This window comes from Chelmon rostratus, chromosome 7 (genome assembly GCF_017976325.1).
Source record: "Chelmon rostratus isolate fCheRos1 chromosome 7, fCheRos1.pri, whole genome shotgun sequence".
NCBI lineage: Eukaryota > Metazoa > Chordata > Actinopteri > Chaetodontiformes > Chaetodontidae > Chelmon > Chelmon rostratus.
The window spans coordinates 4,419,073-4,434,831 of NC_055664.1; the positions used below are offsets into that span (position 1 = coordinate 4,419,073).

The 15,759-nt window shown below is 41.2% G+C and overlaps 1 protein-coding gene across 2 annotated transcripts in view; it reads left to right on the forward strand.

The window, feature by feature from the left end:
* The first annotated feature begins 2,806 nt into the window (after window positions 1-2,806).
* usp2a (ubiquitin specific peptidase 2a) overlaps window positions 2,807-15,759 on the forward strand; it is a 42,843-nt gene continuing 29,890 nt past the window's right edge. For both annotated transcript variants that reach the window (XM_041940272.1, XM_041940273.1), the window contains exons 1-2: window positions 2,807-2,968; window positions 5,801-5,916. The gene's annotated coding sequence lies outside the window, so the exon portion shown is untranslated. The remainder of the gene's footprint in view (window positions 2,969-5,800; window positions 5,917-15,759) is intronic.

The following is a 15,759-nucleotide window of genomic DNA, read 5'->3' on the forward strand; positions in this document are numbered from 1 at the left end:
GCTGACTGAGAAAACAGGTTCTCAGGACCTTTAAAGAAACACCCAAACACCTTTTAACACCTGTTTGGTCACTCTGTTGTTTTGTGCTGCAACTGTTGCATTACTCTTCATCAGTAATCATTATCAGTCCCACAGAATCATACTGTGAGGCCTTCTAGAGCCACTTTTTATTTATCTTTCAATTTTACAGGGACACATTTTACACGGAGGCAGAGAAAATAATTCCACCAGCAGTAGCCTCAACAGATCGCAATGCATTAAAACCACCGGATATGTTGCTTTTTTTAGTTTGAGTGAAATGTAGCTTGCTTGTTGTTAATTCTGGATTTGCTGCCACCATCACCATCACTCTAATTGCTTTTACCACTTTCATTCATAATCCAGACATCAATATGACTACTTACTGATATGTTGTCATTTTGAGAAATAGGCTTATATATGTTCTTGCTGGGAATTAGATAAGAGCACTGATGCTACTTTCATGTTTGTATGCTCATCATGAATCTACAGCCAGGTGATGGTTAGCCCAGCTTAGCATAAAGACTGGAAACATGGGGAAACAGCTAGCTTGGCTCTGTCCAAAGATGAACTATATCTGTCTACTAGCTCTTCCAAAGAGCTATTTTAATACATTATATCTTGTTTGTTTATTCCTGTGTAGTGTAAATATGACAAGTTGCAGTTTAACAGGGGATAATGTGCTGGACTTGGCTGTTTCTTGCTGCTCTTTCTGGAGTCTCCACTGCAAACTATAGTCAGTTTGGCACATAATCTCCATAAAACTATAACCTGTTGTTTGCACACTTACTAGTGAGCTTTAGAGGTGCACTCACTGCCAGACAGAGAAAAGGCATATTTCCAAAAAACATCAAACTGTTGTTTCAAAGGAATCCTTTGAGGGTGTCAAAAGGCATGTCTAAAAAATGCATTAAATCATTAACTAAGCTAATGAAAATACATCCTGAAAAGTAACTGATGGTAGATTTTATTTCTTTTATTTACTATAACCCACTGACTCCCTCTCTACTCCTCAACAACAGGGCAGTCTGTTCATATTGTTAGACGCTGAGCAAATGAGAAGCTGAAAGTTGATTTGACATACTGCACAACCTCTCAGAAATGTACGAAACTGATATCAGGCCTGTTTAAAAAAATGAAACACTCCGCTCTCTCTTAGATTAGGGCTTGCCTGCTGAAATGAAGATAATTCATGCATTTAAAGGCTCCATATTTCCTTTGCTTAGATAAATACTTAACACATAATGCTAGACATCTGGCAGCTTCAGTACATCACATCCTGTTTGAATGGAACCCTGTGAAACTAAATAGATACTTGCTACTCTGGATATATCAGTGAATACACACCTGGAGTCATCCTTTGCCACTAAAAGTAGTACACCAGAGCTCACATGGATCTCAGAAGGTTATATTTGTCTTTGATTGTAGGCTTGTTGATTTTGGTTGGACTAAATGTGCAGATTTCATCCCTGCTTAGACTTATACACCAGTATTTAAGCTAAACAGTTCACGCAACTATATGTAACATGGGACTGTCCATAATCTGTGGCAATTAAAGCATAATAAGTTTTTGTAGGAACCTATATGAAGTATTAAATGGAACAGAATGAGTCATCTTTATTGTATTAGTATATGTAGAGAAGATGTGTCACTGAATGGTAATAAATTGCAGTCTCCCTCCTCAATGTGTGACTTGAGTTTGTTTGTCTCACTCAGCAGCAGCTTTGGAACCGTGCCAGGGGCCCAGATGTGTTTCGTGGTACTTACAGTTACACTGCAGTGTGATTTTATGTCTCTTTCACTTTGATGCAGATGCATGCACACTTCAGCATGAGTGACTACTTGAGTGCTGGAACCTGGAATACTTAAAAGATACAATCTCAGACATGATCTATTAAGACATCTCTTTCAACATTTACCCAACATTGACTATCATAGAATTAAAAGTCATGTTCAGCACAGTAACATCACTGCATATACACATCTAAAGAAACTGATGACAAAATGATATGACATGTTTATTTATTAAACAGCATTTTTCTTTCATAGTTCTTAAATTAGTAGACATTCAGAACATTACAAAAATGGTAAGCTTTATTAATGTCCTATAAGAATGGGTTTTATGTATAAAAGTGTAGCAGCAATGTAGCTTAAAACATGTAGCTGCACTCTGATGCAACAAATGAACAATTATCTATGTGCTTGGAGGTACTAATTCCATATTCACTCTTTATTCTTATTTGCTTTCTTTTCTTAAATCTGTGTATTAGTACTGTTCCTCTATTACTGTTAAAAACCAAGCAGAACCGATACCGCACATACATTCCAGGTGACTGAAGTCTTGTATGTATTGGGTTATTTTTTTACCCAACAGTTTCTCACTGAAAAAAAAATGTAGCATTATTTTTTAGTAGTACTTACGACTGAGAAGTTCACTGAACAACATATAGTACATATAATAGTATTCCTGGTGGCACTTGGACCAACAGCTACAAAGCTGTGGTGAAAATAAATGATTATTGGAAATAAGTGCCATCTTTCCCATTACACGTGAACGTAGCATTTTTTCAATGAAAGAAATCTCTGATGTTTACGTTCATCACCATGGCGACGGTGTAGGAGGCGGTTCGGTGTTGTGGTGGGTGACGCTTGCACAGATGTATACACCAATCAGAAACCGGCTCTGTTACCGGATCGACGTCATCGTTAAAGCGAAAAGACCCGTTACTTGGTTGCTGAACTCTACAACTGCAAAGGGATAGAAGATATGGCTGAATACCAGCGTAGTCTTGATTAAAGCCCATGGCGGAGTAGTCTTCTATCCAACATTACTGTTCATTCTTCACAGCAACTTAAGTTATGGTCTAAAAAGCAGCACCAACCAGCCATAAAGATACTTTCGGGGGGCGTTTCGCTGCCTGTTTGGATCGGGATGATCTCCAACTGTGAGGTGAGTGAATGCAGTTAACTAGCTACCTTACACCACCATAATACTGAGACTGTGTACTGTCCTCTCCTATGCAAAGAAGTACAGGCCAAACTCCTAGCAAACTCTGGCAATATCAAGCAGTCTTGCTTGTCGGGAATGAATATGTTCCTTACCAATCACCATTTAACAGTTTAGAAGTTACAATGAGCCATTAAAATATTCGGCTTAAAACATGACTGCGACACAGCTCTTTAGTCCTGGATAATTTCAAGTTTTAAGACAGGTACGTAACCTGCCCTAAAGCGTGTTCTGGAGGGAGAATAACGCCTGAACCCACTCCAAAAGTTCAGCCTTTCTCGAATTAAGTCTTGCTTATTCCGACCGAAATATAGCTATGCCTTAGAGCGGAGTTTAGAGGTTTATTGGTGCTGGCCATGATATTAAACGTGAAATGTGTACGGTTTGCCTATGAGTAGTGCCCATTTCAGTTACACACTACAGGTCAGCCGGTGGTCCCTCAGCACACAGCCGTTCCGCCGCTGCTGTCCTGGCTACACCGATACTGGATTCCTGAGTTAGCTAGCGACATGGCTAGTTAACCAACCGATGCGTGGCGCTCACCGAGGTTACAAAGACGAAATAATCATCCAGGCTAGTCAATAAACGTTGTATTAATTGAGTACTTCGCTGTCCCCCAGTCCAAGGGACTTGGGGGACGGTAAGTTTCGCCGTTTCAATCTCCCCTCCGCCCCCTTCACGGACAGCACTGTCAAAGCTGCCTCGCTTCCATTACCGAGCGACGCTCCTGGCCGTGCGTGGTTATCTAACCATGTGTGGAATAACGTTATCCACATACTCTGTGAGGAACCTCTGAAATGCATTGATATGTGCCACGTTTCATTGTGGACGGAAGCATGTACAAACGGCCGCACTGCAGTGAATCAACTATGGCTCCTGTGCCTGAGTCGTCCCGTCTCCTCCTAGTGTCATGTAATGCTACACCCGTCAGAGAGACCGTCCACCTCAGTGCTACGTCTCTTTTTCCATTGTCTTGAACACATACGTCAGCTGCTTTCCTGGACTAGAAAATACTCGATTTTAGTTGGTAATATATTGGCGGTCTCTTTTTTTTTCTCGTGTGGCCAGCAGCTTCTGAAATGAACATTTTCCTCCCCTGTCACTGACCACTTCTACCGGCCACGCTCCTTGTCTGACACCTCTGAAATCTATGCAGAAGGCTGAAGAAGGTTTGATTATGAACACTGACTCACTCACTATACAGAATATATCATGTCATCCCTACATATTCTTAACTTAAAACTGCTTTTAAGACATGATTTTTATTAGTATCGCTGTGGTGGCAAGTGACTTGAAATTTTATAACTACCACAGACAGCACTTAGCCTGTACTTGGTGCTAATTTTATTCCCTGGTGGACAGAATAAGGGAGACAAGGAAGACTATGACTTTAATTTAGAAGAAATTGAAATTACATGTCAAACATTTAAAGCTGAAAAACAATTAGAACCATCAGCGTTAAAATTTATGACAAATGTCAGTTTGCTGTGTGAAATTTCACAGCAACTGACCACCAGTAAATGACTTAGTATGACAGTCATGGATACTGTATATGCAGTATCGATGCCACTTGCTACTGGAGGAACTCAGAGATGCCTTTGGATCAATCATGATCTGGTCAAGCTTGCCACTCACATCAGATTTAAATTTCTGTGAAAGCAGCCAGTGTACTGGCCAAAGCAGTGTGGTGGACTCATAAAAAGCCTTAATGCTAGTCCTTTAAGAGCAAATTGGAATGCAACTGGGTACTGAGTGACCTGTAGAGGTCATAGGCGTCTGCTATATTTACCGGCTCTGTAACTTGATCTGTGGCATTCTGGATCGCTGTGCTCATACTATCCTCTCACACTCTGGGGCCACAGCCTCCCAAGTAGCACCCCATTGCTTTCTGTCTATTGGTCTGGCTGCTCAGAACAACAAGGGTGAGCCTCTTACAATCCAACTTAACCGCCACTCTTCCTCCCTTTTCTCCTTTTAGGTACCTGCTTCTCAGTTGAATGCCTACGGCGTGGGCTGTTTGCTCGGTTGTAGGGTACAGTCTTCACAAGGAGACAATGGTAGAGGACAGGGGATAGCGTTTCAGAAAGTTTTGGATTTTTCTTGCACGAGTCGGAGAACTTAAAACAACTCTCCGGGGTAGGGCAAATCACCAGTTGATGCATGTGAACTTTGCATTGGATAGTGAAAGTATGTATAGTAGCTGGTTCTGATGGCAAAATATGAACTTAAAAACAAGTGCTGGAAGAGCTACATAAAGAAGCTGTGCAAGATGGAGTCAACCTCAATCAACTATCTCTTTACCTGAGCTTCAGAACTGAGCAACTTTTCCGGATTTGATAATACGAGCTGAAGGATGTATCATCAATCTTTAATGGCTGGACATGAAATCTGGAGAATGTGTTGCTCGATGGCCTGTATGTTTACGTCATGCTGAACACGTCTGGAACAGTTTGCTGGGAGAGAAAGCCCAACACAGATCACAGACACATTCATTGCTGCTATCTTTTTCAATTTATAGGCCTATAGGCAGTATGGTATTTGTCACATGCAGCATTTGCTAGCCCCTGTCCACCTAGATCGTTTTATAGCATGGTCCCACAGCATGTGATCTAGTGATACTGTACGCATTTTCCTGTTTCAGATTTCTTCTTCTTCTCTAAATAAAATTCCCTAGTCAACTGAAAAAGATAAAAACCTTTTGATGTTGCTGTTGGACTGTTTCGTCCCGTGTGTTGACTGGTGTATGTCATGTAACATGTCTGTGTGTTTCCACAGGAGTGATCACAAAGCCTGTGTGTGTGTGTACACTGTGGGGTAGCAACAGTAGAATGAGCTGCCCCAGAGCCATCACAGTCTGCGGGGACTGACACACAGCGCTGCAACTGCGGAAGGTAACTTCCTCACACACACACACACACACACACAGAAAAAGAGAGACACTGTCCCTGTGGACAGCATGAAGTCTAAATTATCCTTCAGTACATGTAGTTCGTAGCGCATTCCTGTTTTACATCACTGACTGCATAGTTCAGATGTGTCACAGCAGAACTGACCAGCCCCTGTCAAAGTCAGAAAAAGTTAGACAAATAAGTTATGTGTTGTTCTCTATCAGCTTACCAATGACTCACAGAAATGACTAAACTTGAAAGGTAATGCTGCACGTCAGTTTCTTCTCAGTTTACAGCAGTACTGCCATGTAGACATTTAGACTATGACACTAATAGGACGTTTAAATTGCAGCTTACACTGCTAAAAGGTTTTGATGATGTCAATATCATTTAAAAAAAGCAACTGGGAAAACAACACCCGACGGTTTTGTTTGCACACACTCATTATCCACTGCATTAGACACCAAACCTACCATGCAGTGTGTTTGTTATATAATACAGTGATGGTGACATATTCAGATTTATAATGGGGACCAGAAAAAAAAATCAAGGAAACAAAAAACAAACACGTTTTAGGGAGTTTTTTTTAAAAGATGTGCACTGACATAGTTTCTCTGAAAATATGGGAGGATTTAAGAAGCTAGTGTCTGAAGCTCCTCAGAAAGGCCACAGGGCACAACAGTTCCTTTAGATACAGACCATGCTGTACCTTGTATGTCAAAAACAACATTTTAAAGTCAATCCAAAAAGTGAACCAACAGAAAAAAAGGTAACTGGTGTGATCTATGTTTAGTTTTTGTTAAAAGCCCCAGAGTTCTAGATCAGCAGGAGTTAAGATAGAGAGGGTTTTCTGAGGCAGGCAAAGATAAAGCATTACAAAAGATGAAGCACAATTATACTTAAAAGTACCCGGTAGAGACAGACCAATAAATAAACCAGGCTGATAAATCAGCCGACATCAACTTATTACACATATATCAGTATTGGTGTATATGTCAGTTGATGATGAGCAACAAATTGCAGAACAGAAATAGCGTCACCATTATGTAGTTTGTTCACCAAAAAGCACTAGTTCTTATAAAATGTCTAGAGATTCACCAATACCAAAAGTACAAATACTTACATTTGGGTACTTGCTGGTATAGAGTACTCATATGAGTACTTAATAATTTCACTACATTTCAGTGGCGTGCACAGACTTTTTGAAGGGCAGGGGCGGAAAGGAAAAAAGGGCACATATAGCGTGTCCTCGCCACTGAAGAGGGCACTTTAGCACGCGTTTTGGCTCCCAGGGGGCACTTTAGCACATGTTTTGGCGTCCAAGAGGGCACTTTAGAGCGCATTTTGGCTCCCAAGAGGGCACTTTAGCACGCGTTTTGGAGTCCAAGAGGGCACTTTAGCGCGCGTTTTTCAAAAAAAAAAATCTCATGAATCCCATCTGATGCCAAAGCATCAGAGGAGCTAATTTTTCGTGTTCGGGTCTTTTCCAAAAATCTCCTCTGGTAAGCGGTGAGATTGTTGTGGAGGAAGCTCATATTCACACCCAAATATTCCCTGAGCCCACTACCAGTTCCATTTAAAGACTTTTTGGTAATATGATTTCTCAGATGAGGTGCCGTCTCCAGTACACTGAGAAGACGACCAGTTGCTATACTGTCTCCGTATCTCCAAACTGCTGACATCGCTCCTCCCCCAGCAACCTGCTCAACTGACGAGAGGTTAGCGCCACATTGCCCGAAAGTGGTATCGGGTGCAGTTTTGTCGGAGTGCGAGAGCGTAGTATTAGACCCAGTGCCCAATACTGGTATTGGTATTTAGGCATCCCTATAAATTAAAGCATGCATTTTTTGACCAAGTCTTTATAATCAAAAGTCAGTAACATCATTGACCACCAGGGGAGATATGGTGCTGCTAGTGGTTGACTCTTTGCGAACAGATGGGAAGCATGTTGTTGAAAAGTGAAGTTGTTCCACAAGTGTGAATTAATACTTTAACCACTAATTGCTTCTATGCATTCCACTGAGTGACGAACAGCATCACTCAGTGGAATGGCAGAGATTGATAGGTGTTTCAAATAATAATGGTATCTAATTGACCAAATGATTAGCTCAATGAATAAAGAATGATGCCAGTCAGCTGCGGAGGCTGGAGCATCAATCACTGCAGTCTGCAGATTCAGTCCTCTCTGAGGTCACTGCTGCCTTTATGGCCTCTCCTGTGAGTCACCAACAGATGGTGGTAGTGATAAATGCTAATTGGCTGCTCCTCTCCAGGTTTTCTTATCATAGATACTTGGTTGTGTAGTGAAAAATTCTAATGAGGAGTAAGTTCTGGAGGGAATTCCTTTGTGGCAGAAAGTATATGAATGTTTTCTTTTTTTCTTTGAGTACGGTGTATGTGGGGTGTGAATTGGTTTTGAGAGTTTGATGATGTATGTTTAAGGATGGAAGATGAAAGGTGACAGAGCTGTTACAGTCAGAGCTTTGGAAGACACTCCTCAGGGAATAGGACAAGCAAAATTGTGGATATTCAGTCTCTTCTTTCACAATCTCTTCGTGTTTTTATAAACCAGATGGTTTTATTGCCATTTCATTTTTTTTGTTTTGTTTCGCACACTATGAATTCTTGTGCCAGCACTGTGCATTCCTCCAGTTCATTTCCTTTTTTTGTATCTAGCTGTATGTACTGCATTATATACAGCATTGTGTTGCCACACACTGACTTGGCTGAGGGGAAAACACAAGTGTTGAATGGTATCCAACCAGTAGCTAGGGAAGGCTGGAGAAGGTCCAACTATGGCTTGTCCGAATAGCCAAGCAGTCAAGCCTAGTTTCAGTCCGAAACAGCTTGGCAACTAGTTGTAATGGGCAGAAAGGGAGGGCCAAGGCGTCAGTGTGGCCCTCACAGACATCAGCAGTCACTTATCTGCTCACATTTCAGGGTATATATAGCTGCCTGTAACACCAAGCCAAAACCACCTCAGAGACCTCCTAATATCCCCCATTTTGATTTCTAACATTATTCCTTATGAGAACATGTCTACTTCATGTTAGTTTTGTTCTGGTGGCAAGTGTTTGTTTGTACTGCTACAGCTGTTTTGTTTTATATTGTGGTGATAGTAACAATAGAAGCTCCTGTGAATTTTTGGTTGTGAACTGTTAGATAATATATTCCATTTTATAAAGTGCCAGTATGTCAATATGGTGCTCATAAATTCTTGTTCTGTCCCCAAGTAGCAAAAAACTCTATTAATGCAAGTGTAAACTGTCAGCATATACTGTATTGCTGGTCAGTACAACTTGTCCTGGTGTGCTAATTAATAATGATAATAATGATATTGTAACTTAGAGGATTGCTTTAACAGAAACAATTTAGGGAGGAGTCAATGTGCTACATGGTAAATACTGAAAGCGTTATTTTTATAACGTAATTCTAACCAAGCAACAAACACTAGCCAAACAGATGCAGAGTAGGGCAGGTCTCCACGATATGCAGGTGGAAAAAAAATCAAGCGCACCGCAATAATATAGCTTGTTTAACTGCCTGGCAACATCTCTGTTTGGTTCACTCAGTTGAAAAAAACAACCAACCAATCAGATCATTAAAGAATGAGAACATAATGAGGACCTAGCTATGTAGCTACATCCATGAAAGATATGGCCAGACAAATGGCCAGGCAAAGTTTTTTTTTGTCTTTAATCAGTTTAACTTTTTGATATGATATGAACGAAAGAACAGTCAGCTGATGGGTTTACTAGAAAATACATGTTGGAGTTGCTGGAACTACAGAAACAGTCAGTCCACATAGTGGAGCTTCTTCTCTCACAAATGGTCTTGGCTGAGTTCAGACAGCAGCTTGCAGACAGTGAACAAACCAGGCAAGGTACTCTTGGAATTAACAATAATTAGCGGCAGCTGATATGACCTGCTACAGCTGATGTTCCTCACTGTGACCAGTGAAGGTGAACGTCAGCAACGGCTAAAATGTGAAGCTGCTAGGTGAACATTTTGAACACTGCTCTTTGCTAATAAAAAAGAGAATTAGAGTTGGAGCTTGTGCAATTTGTGTATCTTGCCAATGATTTGGGCAATTGCACCTTTTTGCCCAAATCATTTTTCATATTAAGAAATTTTCAGTGTGTGTGACTGTTAGCTGAGCATTAGCAGGCTGAGACAACACAGTTGAACACCGTATAGAAAGGAGTGGAATTTGAACAGCCTTATTTAGACATCCGTAGTGAGAGGTATGGATGCAAGACGAAGGAATGAAGTAAAACCAATGGCAGTCCATTCAGATTATGACACTACAAGCCTCAAAGCAACACTGACTCAGCTGTGATTGAGCTAACATTTACTGTGCTGTAGTAGCACTTCTCCAACACACTCACAGACACACATACTCTCAATCAAAATCACCAGAGAGCCTCCATGCTGATGTTACATTCATACAATGTCACCCCAGGGCGTAGAGGCTGTGGCATCCTGCGTCATCACACACTCTCTCCTATCCCACTTAAGATGCGCTGCCCTGTAATAGGCCAGGGGGAGACCTGGGGGGACAATATGTACTGTAAGAGATCTGACACACTGACTCATTACAATGATGGATTTTCAACAGAAGCACATTGCAGTGACGTCATGGACCCAATCACGATCAACAAGCAATTTGCAATGTATGACTCTTTGAAAAGTCCATATAAATGTATCAGAGGTGAGAGCAAGTCCCAAGCAAGTCTCAAGTCTTAGCCTTCAAGACTCAAGCAAGTCAAATCCCTCTATACGCCAAGCAAGCCAAGTCGTTATTGATCAGGCAAGTCATAAGAATTTTGGATGATCTTCCCCAGTTTCCACATTTGAATAATGTGATGGGGGTCATGAAAAGATGAGTTTTATTTTCAACATTAACAAAAATTAGAATAAAAGAATATATAAATATGCCTGATAGATTTACTTTTAGAAAAGTTGCAGTTGGTATTTAAGGCTAATGTTATGCTTACCATATTTTACACTAAGCACTGGTTGATCGTTCAAATTAAAGGCAATTTGTTTTTGCCTCATTCTAACCACCTATTGAATCTAAGTCCAGCATTCAGTAGGTTGATTAGAGCGGTGAGAGAGAACCAGAACATTAAAGGTGCAAGCAGTAAAAAACAAAACAATGGCCTGAAAGGTACTAAAGCGTTTTGGTTTGCAAAGTCGGATGATACTTATCTGTGGTTTATATTACACATAGTTATTTATTCCATTCTTAGAATAAAAATACTGAATAGTGCACCTTTAAAATCAAACGTGAGTGACATCTTTAGTGACCCCCAGGTGAGCTCTGGTGATTGACATGCTGTGAATGGACAGGAGACCTGTGTGTTGAAAAGTGTTCCACCAGTGTGAATTATTGCTAGTGTATTGTTAGCTGTTTGGTTTTTTTTCTTCTTCACTTTAGATTGCTCCTAGATCCAGTCGCAGGTAGTGAAAGCGAGGAAAGTTTTTAACTTGGGTTCCTGAAACCTTTCCAGCAAGTGAAACCTCATCTCTCCAGCTCTTTGCCAGGGATTAAAATCTTATTTTCCACTACACTCATGCAGTCACTTCTGCCACGCTGTTGACAGCTCTCTTAATACAGATTTAGTAGAAGCTTGGCAGACCAACCAGCTCTTTCATAGTAGTAGAATGTTTTCACAATGCTATTCTTTCACTCTCTGTTTCCCTCTGGCCTCTCATATTTGATTCTTTCTTATCCTGTTGTATAATTTTCCTGCAGCACAGAGGTTTGTTAGGCAGAGCTTTTTTTTTATTTTTGTGGTGTTTTTTATAAAAACGAAGTGAAAGAATATAGTGCATTTAGTGCAGCCACTAGTCTGTAGCTTTGATTGCAGTATAAATTGGCCATGGAATATGCCACACTGCTACCTTTAAGTCCTTTATGCGTCCGTAGCAAGTAAACAAAATGCATCTTGTTGCCACGGTAGCTATGGTAACTACTGGTTAGCACAACCTCAGGGGAGGCAGAAAATGCAGAGTAGCCAGAGCGCGCTTGTGTGTTTGTTTGTGGCGCATGCTTGTGTCCGTGCATGTGTTGTTGTTTCCGTGGAGACGTCTCCTCTCAGAAACGAAATCCATAGTTTGCTCTCGTCTCATCAATCCTGTGTGTCCATGTTGTGTGGTGTTACTCCCACAGGTGTGACTTGCTGTTTGCGTTTAACTCTTACCAGCTCACTCACCAGGCTAGCCCATGCTTGTTTCACTCAGCTGCCCTGGGTCTTTGGCTGTGACACAGCTGTGGGAGGTGCATGCATGAGGCAGGGTTGGGGTAAGGTCTAACCTAAGGGTCAAGGGTGCAAAGGACATACAGGCTATCGTTATTTGATGGTTGGAGGGTTCCAAAATATCATAGAGCCCCAAATAAACACAAGAAAAGCACAAACATCCATTTGACAACACTTGGGCATTGTGGAACTGTTCATTTGAAAGCCACTGCTTTAGTGAAAAGCCACGTTCATACATTGGGTCTGTTGAAAACACAACTCTGACGCTTCAGATCATCCAGGATTCTGACTGTAATTTCACTGACACGTTTTTTCATCCATGTGTTTACACAGTGTGGGGAATCACATAAGGTTTCAGCTAAGTATGTGGTGTTCTTAACAGAACACCACAGAATTTCAAAAATTGTGTCATGATATATTGGCCTAGACTAATTTTTTAAAACATACTGACCTAACATAATCAAACATTTTTGATAAGAATACCATAAGTTAGCTTTTTACATTACTATGACCAACATATGTACTGTCAATTCATCAGGCTCAACACACCAAATTCCTTTCTTAAAATACAACATTGTATACAACTACATATTTAGGTTGTGATAGCAGGTCACCTCTTCTAAGGCTTGTCTTGGTGGCGGTTATTATGAAATTATAGTTCCAGGAGGTATATATAATAGATGGAGAAATGAATGAATCTCCATACAGATTTTAACAATTCTCTTTAGTTTGGTGTCAAGACTTGAAGCCACTGGCTGGAGAAAGACTATGTGGGCCCAAAAACTCCAAGAAGGTGGGATTTGATCAGGCTTGATAGACAGTTGCCTTTAACCTAAGAAAACAACCCTGCAGTCTTTTAAATGTTGCTGACTGGTGCTGTCAGTATATGACATCGCTTTTTCTGAGCTGGCATGCGAAATAACTAAAACTGTTGCAATTGTGGGAAAAGATTTTTTTGTGTTGGACCACATCAGTCGTAGCAAGAGGTCAAAGCCTTTATGCTACTGACCATCACTCGTCATTGTGATGTTACGCCACTGCAATTTTGGATTTTTAATTTCAGTCTGAGGCTGGGTCAAACTGGTTCAGTTCAGTATAAAACTAGGTGTTTGAGCACTGTCAAAGGGTTAATTTCTTAGTGACCATTCTATCTGCAACAGAATTATATTGGTTTGTTTCTGTAGATTCTGTGTTCTTTAAGTCAGTTTGAAACCATAAATAAAATGCTGTATACCACAGCTGAGCTCACAGTTGACTGCCAGTTCTTTCATCCACCAGTGAGGGGAGCTGCAATGCAGAAAGCTGCTGATTCACCCTGAAGGATTCAATGTTAATGATTTGTTCATTCAGCTATTGATCATCAGTCTTGAAAAAGTATGTTTTGGGGCTTCTTCATCTTGTAAGGACAACCAATGGGTGACTCAAACTACCGCACTAGTTTTTTATCCCATCTCAGTTCAGCTGCCCACCACATTGCTCAAACTTCATTTTCTGTTAGTGACCGAAGTCGTGGTGGAGAGTAAATCCAGATCTAGTCACAATACTGGAGAATACTGCAGGTGATCTTATAGAGACAGTGTCCATGTGTTACTGCTGCCATCTGCATTACATCAAATGACAGCACAATCAAACCAATTCTAGAAATAGGCCTCATGCATCAACTAAGCCTGGCTTTAGCCGGCTGACTTAGAGCAAGACTTCTTGGTGCTGTTAGTGTGGCTGGCTTAGCAGTACTCAAGTGAATGGCCACAGCTGCCTGGCCTGACTCTGTGTGTTTTGGCCAGCAGTGTGTGTTGGCTTGTCTCCATCTCGCTGCCTGTCTGCCTGCTCCAGATCCATATGCTGAATTATTGATAGACTAGTGGTCACAGAGAGAGAGAGAGAGGCAGAGGGAGAAAGCGATAGAGACCCAGAAGGAGGGGAAATTACACTGAGGAGAAGTAGGTGCACTTGGAGAGAAGGCAGAGTGCCTAGGAGGAAGAGAGAGAGAGAGCGAGAGAGGATGGGGAGCACTAAGAGAGAGAGAGAGAAGAGGGGAGAGAGACAGATGAAAGAAATAGGAGCCTCTTTCACTGAACTCAACACGGATCAGCAACACCAGATACTTTTATTTATTCAGACGCCGCTGTGCATGTGAACAAGAGCCTCTCTCTGCGTCCGTCACAGCAGGAACACACTGTGCTGCCTGGTCTTACCTCCAACACCCAGCTGGACTCTCCCATTTTAGCCGTGGGACCCACACACTACACCGAGAGATGGAGGAGGGGTGGGCTGCAAGAGAGGGGATTTGCAATTTGAGATGTCAGAATAGTTTAGAGAGATTATATTCCATGATTCTATCTCCTTGATTTTAGAATGGGCTTGAAGTTGGTGAGAGAAGTTGGTTCCGATGGGCTTTCCAAGTGGGATTTTAAGGATGCTGTGCCTTCCTTAAGCATTAGATCATGCTGAAACAGTATATCAGCAAGCATGCTAGCTGGTGCTAATTGTGTCACTGCAGATCTGTCGCAACTGGATGGTATATCACGCTCCTCAGAGTTGCGTGATGTGGGCTCATGGTACAGTATCTGTGTTGCAGGCATCTCTCTACTATGCTTAGAGACCTCAGGCCTGGGTTACCAGACGTGCACTGTAATAGCCTGTAGCTAGGCAAAATGGACCATAATGTAGTAGCAGTAGTTGTACATAGACTTACAGCCACACCCTTATGTACAGTATTCCTATTGAATTTGTGGGAAGAATACACAGTGTGATTTAACTCAATCCAAAAAAAAAATGTTGAAAGATTACTGCAGAACAGAGTTATATCAAGGGATACAAGCGTAGATTATATATTCTAGCATGAGGGTCTCTAAGATGTATAAAAATAACACAGAGACATTTCATTGAGACAGTGCCATGCCGCAGGATAATTCCTGTCCTCGCATCTCACTCCACTCTTGTTGTTTTAGGTTCCTGATAGTTTAACCAACATTGACTTTTTTAAAGGGGCAGTTTAGGATGTAAATCACATTCTTGGAGACTGAGGATAATTTTATAATGATTGTTTTGCCTGATCTTGGGATTGAAACACTTTGTTTCATTAGAATTGTTACACTTGGACACTATTGCCAGATGAGACAAAATGCTTTTGTAGTCATACAAGCAGCATCAGTCTGGGGCTGGGAGCAATAGTGGCTCATATCAACAAACTACACATTTTTTTCTGCATTAAAAACTGGGGCCATATATTGTGAAAGACATTTGAAAGGCGACTTGGACAGCAATGCATGTGGGAGCGTGCACGCTGTCTGCAACAGAATCTTTCTAGGAGTTGCCTTAGTAAGAAATAAATTGTGGCCACCCATTATCTTTGTAGGCGAACATCAATTTGCACTTACTACTGCATTATGTCCCACTCAGAAATAACATCAACTTTGTTGACAGTTGAAGATGTGATGTTCACTCTCTCAATGATACTTTCAAGTATTTGTAAGTTGATTTTGTTAACATAGTGCACCGAGTGGGAGCTAATGGCTGCCTTCAGCCTGATAGTCAGTGAAAACACTTTGGAAAATCTAAAACTCTATAACATGCTTTGAAA